Raw genomic sequence first — 6,339 nt, forward strand, 5'->3', positions numbered from 1 at the left:
CCAAACACAGTAAGTTAAGCAAAATGAGAAGACAGAGAAACGCACAGCAGATGAAGGAGAGAGGTAAAAATCCACCAGACTAAACAAATGAAGAGGAAATAGGCAGTCTACCTGAAAAAGAATTCAGAGTAATGATAGTAAAGATGATCCAAAATCTTGGAAATAGAATGGAGAAAATACAAGAAACATTTAACAAGGACCTAGTAGAACTAAAGAGCAAACAAACAATGATGAACAACACAATAGATGAAATTAAAAAATTTTTAGAAGGAATCAATAGCAGAATAACTGTGGCAGAAGAACGGATAAGTGACCTGGAAGATAAAATAGTGGAAATAACTACTGCAAAGCAGAATAAAGAAAAAAGAATGTAAAGAACTGAGGACAGTCTCAGAGACCTCTGGGACAACATTAAATGTACCAACATTTGAATTATAGGGGTCCCAGAAGAGGAAGAGAAAAAGAAAGGGACTGAGAAAATATTTTAAGAGATTATGGTTGAAAACTTCCCAAATACGGGAGAGGAAATAGTTAATCAAGTCCAGGAACACAGAGAGTCCCATACAAGATAAATCCAAGGAGAAACATGCCACAACACATATTAATCAAACTATCAAAAATTAAATACAAAGAAAAAATATTAAAAGCAGCAAGGGAAAAACAACAAATAACATACAAGGGAATCCCCATAAGGTTAAGAACTGATCTTTCAGCAAAAACTCTGCAAGCCAGAAGGGAGTGGCAGGATATATTTAAAGTGACGAAAGGGAAAAACCTACAGCCAAGATTACTCTACCCAGCAAGGATCTCATTGAGATTCAATGGAGAAATTAAAACTTTACAGACAAGCAAAAGTTAAGAGAATTCACCACCACCAAACCAGCTTTGCAACAAATGCTAAAGGAACTTATCTAGGCAGGAAACACAAGAGAAGGAAAAGACCTACAATAACAAACCCAAAACAATTAAGAAAATGGTAATAGGAATATACATATCAATAATTACCTTAAATGTAAATGGATTAAATGCTCCAACCAAAAGACATAGACTCGCTGAACGGATACAAAAACAAGACCCGTATGTATGCTGTCTACAAGAGACCCACTTCACACCTAGGGACACATACAGACTGAAAGTGAGGGGATGGAAAAAGATATTCCATACAAATGGAAATCAAAAAAGCTAGAGTAGTAATTCTCATATTGGACAAAATAGACTTTAAAATAAAGACTTTTACAAGAGACAAAGAAGGACACTATATAATGATCAAGGGATCAATCCAAGAAGAAGATATAACAATTGTAAATATTTATGAAACCAACATAGAAGCATCTCAATACACAAGGCAAATGCTAACAGCCATAAAAGGGGAAATCGACAGTAGCACAATCATAGTAGGGGACTTTAACAGCTCATTTACAACAATGGACAGATCATCCAAAATGAAAACAAATAAGGAAACACAAGCTTTAAATGAAACATTAAACAAGATGGACTTAATTGATATTTATAGGACAGTCCATCCAAAAACAACTGAACACAATTTCTTCTCAAGTGCTCATGGAACACTCCCCAGGATAGATCATATCTTGGGTCACAAATCAAGTGTTGGTAAATTTAAGAAAATTGAAATCGTATCAAGTATCTTTTCCAACCACAATGCTATGAGACTAGATATCAATTACAGGAAAAATATGTAAAAAATACAAACACATGGAGGCTAAACAATACACTACTTAATAACCAAGAGATCACTGAGGAAATCAAAAAATACCTAGAAACAAATGACAATGAAAACACAATGACACAAAACCTATGGGATGCAGCAAAAGCAGTTCTAAGAAGGAAGTTTATAGCAATACAATCCTACCTCAAGAAACAAGAAACATCTCAAATAAACAACCTAACCTTACACCTAAAGCAATTAGAGAAAAAAGAACAAAAATAACCCCAAAGTTAGCAGAAGGAGAGAAATTATAAAGATCAGATCAGAAATAAATGAAAAAGAAATGAAGGAAGCAATAGCAAAGATCAGTAAAAGTAAAAGCTGGTTCTTTGAGAAGATAAACAAAATTGATAAACCATTAGGCAGACTCATCAAAAAAAAAAGGGAGAAGACTCAAATCAATAGAATTATAAATGAAAAAGGAGCAGTAACAACTGACACTGCAGAAACACAAAGGATCATGAGAGATTACTACAAGCAACTATATGCCAATAAAATGGACAACCTGGAAGAAATGGACAAACTCTTAGAAAAGCACAACCTTCTGAGACTGAACCTGGAAGAAATAGAAAATATAAACAGACCTATCACAAGCACTGAAATTGAGACTGTGATTAAAAATTTTCCAACAAGGCTTCCCTGGTGGCGCAGTGGTTGAGAGTCCGCCTGCTGATGCAGGGGACACAGGTTGGTGCCCCGGCCCGGGAGGATCCCACATGCCGTGGAGCGGCTGGGCCCGGGTGCCATGGCCGCTGAGCCTGTGCGTCCGGAGCCTGTGCTTCACAACGGGAGAGGCCACAACAGTGAGAGGCCCACGTAAATTAAAAAAAAATTTTTTTTTCCAACAAACAAAAGCCCAGGACCAGATGGCCTCACAGGCGAATTCTATCAAACATTTAAAGAAGAGCTAACACCTATCCTTCTCAAACCTTCCAAAACATAGCAGAGGGAGGAATACTCTGAAACTCATTCTATGAGGCCACCATCACCCTGATACCCAAACCAGACAAAAACATCACAAAGAAAGAAAACTACAGGCCAATATCACTGATGAACATAGATGCAAAAATCCTCAAAAAAAATACTAGCAAACAGAGTCCAACAGCACATTAAAAGAATCATACACCATGATCAAGTGGGGTTTATTCCAGGAATGCAAGGATTCTTCAATATATGCAAATCAATCAATGTGATACATCATATTAACAAATTGAAGGAGAAAAACCATATGATCATCTCAATAGATGCAGAAAAAGTTTTTGACAAAATTCAACACCCATTTATGATAACAACCCTCCAGAAAGTAGGTATAGAGGGAACTTACCTCAACATAATAAAGGCCATATATGACAAATCCACAGCCAACATCATTCTCAATGGTGAAAAACTGAAACCATTTCCACTAAGATCAGGAACAAGACAAGGTTGCCCACTCTCACTGCTATTATTCAACATAGTTCTGGAAGTTTTAGCCACAGCAATTAGAAAACAAAAATAAAAGGAATCCAAGTCGGAAAAGAAGAAGTAAAGGTGCCACTGTTTGCAGATGCCATGATACTATACATAGAGAATCCTAAAGACACTATCAGAAAACTACTAGAGCTAATCAATGAGTTTGGTAAAGTAGCAGGATACAAAATTAATGCACAGAAATCTCTTTCATTCCTATGCACTAATGATGAAAAGTATGAAAGGGAAATTAAGGATACATTCCCATTTACCACTGCAACAAAAAGAATAAAATACCTAGGAATAAACCTACCTAAGGAGATAAAAGACCTGTATGCAGAAAACTATAAGACACTGATGAAAGAAATTAAAAATGATACAAACAGATGGAGAGATATACCATGTTCTTGGAGTGAAAGAATCAACATTGTGAAAATGACTCTACTACCCAAAGCAATCTACAGATTCAATGCAATCCCTATCAAACTACCAATGGCATTTTTCACAGAACTAGAACAAAAAATTTCACAATTTGTATGGAAACACAAAAGACCCCGAATAGCCAAAGCAATCTTGAGAAAGAAAAATGGAGCTGGAGGAATCAGGCTCCTGGACTTCAGACTATACTACAAAGCTACAGTAATCAAGACAGTATGGTACTGGCACAAAAACAGAAATACAGATCAATGGAACAGGATAGAAAGCCCAGAGATAAACCCAGGCACATATGGTCACCTTATTTTTGATAAAGGAAGCCAGAATATACAATGGAGAAAAGACAGCCTCTTCAATAAGTGATGCTGGGGAAACTAGACAGCTACATGTAAAAGAATGAAATTAGAACATTCCCTAGCACCATACACAAAAATAAACTCAAAATGGATTTGAGACTTAAATATAAGGCCAGACACTATAAAACTCTTAGAGGAAAATGTAGGCAGAACACTCTATGACATAAATCACAGAAAGATCCTTTTTGACCCACCTCCTAGAGAAATGGGAATAAAAACAAAAATAAACAAATGGGACCTAATGAAATTTAAAAGCTTTTGCACAGCAAAGGAAACCATAAACAAGACGAAAAGACAACCCTCAGAATGGGAGAAAATATTTGCAAATGAAGCAACTGACAAAGGATTAACCTCCACAATATTCAAGCAGCTCATGCAGCTCAATATCAAAAAAACAAACAACCCAATCCACAAATGGGCAGAAGACCTAAATAGACATTTCCCCAAAGAAGATATACAGATTGCCGAAAAACACACAAAAGAATGCTCAACATCACTAATCATTAGAGAAATGAAAATCAAAACTACAATGAGGTATCACCTCACACCAGTCAGAATGGACATCATCAAAAATCTACAAACAATAAATGCTGGAGAGGATGTGGAGAAAAGGGAACCCTCTTGCACTCTTGGTGGGAATGTAAGTTGATACAGCCACTATGGACAACGGTATGGAGGTTCCTTAAAAAACTAAAAGTAGAGCTACCATAGACCCAGCGATCCCACTACTGGGCACATACCCAGCAAAAACCATAATTCAAAAAGAGTCATGTACCACAATGTTGTTTGCAGCTTATTTACAATAGTCAGGACATGGAAGCAACCTAAGTGTCCATCGACAGATGAGTGGATAAAGAAGATGTGGCACATAGATACAGTGGAATATTACTCAGCCATAAAAAGAAACAAAATTGAGTTATGTGTAGTGAGGTGGATGGACCTAGAGTCTGTCCTACAGAGTGAAGTAAGTCAGCAAGAGAAAAACAAATACCGTATGCTAACACATATATATGGAATCTAAAAAAAAAAAAAAAGAAGCTTATGAAGAACTTAGGGGCAGGACAGGAATAAAGATGCAGATGTAGAGAATGGACTTTAGGACACGGGGAGGGGAAGGGTAAGCTGGGATGAAGTGAGAGAGTGACATGGACTTATATCTACTACGAAATGTAAAATAGATAGCTACTGGGAAGCGCCCACATAGCACAGGGAGATCAGCTCAGTGCTTTGTGACCACCTAGAGGGGTGGGATAGGGAGGGTGGGAGGGAGACGTAAGACGGAGGAGATATGTGTATATGTGTATATGTGTATATGTATATCTGATTCACTTTGTTATAAAGCAGAAACTAACAAAACATTGTAAGGCAATTACACTCCAATAAAGATGTTTAAAAAAAAAGTGCTTAATGAATACATCATAGTGAGATTTCTTTTTCTTACACGATTCTTTATTCAGAGTGAAAAATTCAATAGAAAAAAGGTACTTTAAAAATTGTCTATTTTATTCCAGCTATCTAAATAACAGACTAATACTAGATGAAAAGTTTATTATTCAGTAGTAGTTGTTGCTTTTTTTATCATAATTAGATCAATGTGAGCAAAAAGGATCTCTTTCAATGCATGTTTTACTGACAGAAATGTCATCAGAGACAGAATTCACACAGGCTGTATTCCTGAGAAACCGCTGGTTTGCATGGGATGGGTAGGGGTGGAGGAGCAGTAGGGAGGAGAGAGGAAGAGGAGGTAGGAATCTTCCTGCCTCCCTTGAGAACTGGTTGTATGAGCCCTGGGCATGTAGGCCTCCCCTCCCTGGGGACCCAGGTTGGCCTACCTGTGCCCCCAACAAGCTAGTGTCTGAGCACCAGTAACGAATACTGGTATCTGATATAGAAATTACCCAATAAGTGTTTGTGGACTTAATGAATGGAGTGCTATGGGAGCCCAGACAAGGGGAACCTAAATCAAGGAGAAAGAAGTGAAGGAAAACTTCCTGGAGGAGGGGACAAAATCTGAGATTGAAAGGAGAAGTTGGCCAGGGTGTAAAGAACACATACGAAGGCACTTGGGCAGTTGTGTACAGAAAAGGGGGGCCTAAATGAAGATCTATGTGACTAACACACACACACACATACACGCACACACACACGTGTGAGCTCCTGTCATGCTCTCTTTGAAATAGTAATAACCATGCTATTCTCTTTCAAGGACATTGCAGTAATTAATGGGAGAGAGATGGGCTTTGTTAAACTTGATAATGTCAGGATTCTGCAGGGGAAAACTGACAATACTGTGATCTATTGTGATATTCTTCACACTCTATAATTTGAGCTTGTAACTGCTTAACCAATTAAAGATTAAGCAGGCGGGCCTTA

The sequence above is a fragment of the Mesoplodon bidens genome (assembly GCF_964165515.1).
Source record: "Mesoplodon bidens genome assembly, chromosome: 1".
Classification (NCBI taxonomy): domain Eukaryota; kingdom Metazoa; phylum Chordata; class Mammalia; order Artiodactyla; family Ziphiidae; genus Mesoplodon; species Mesoplodon bidens.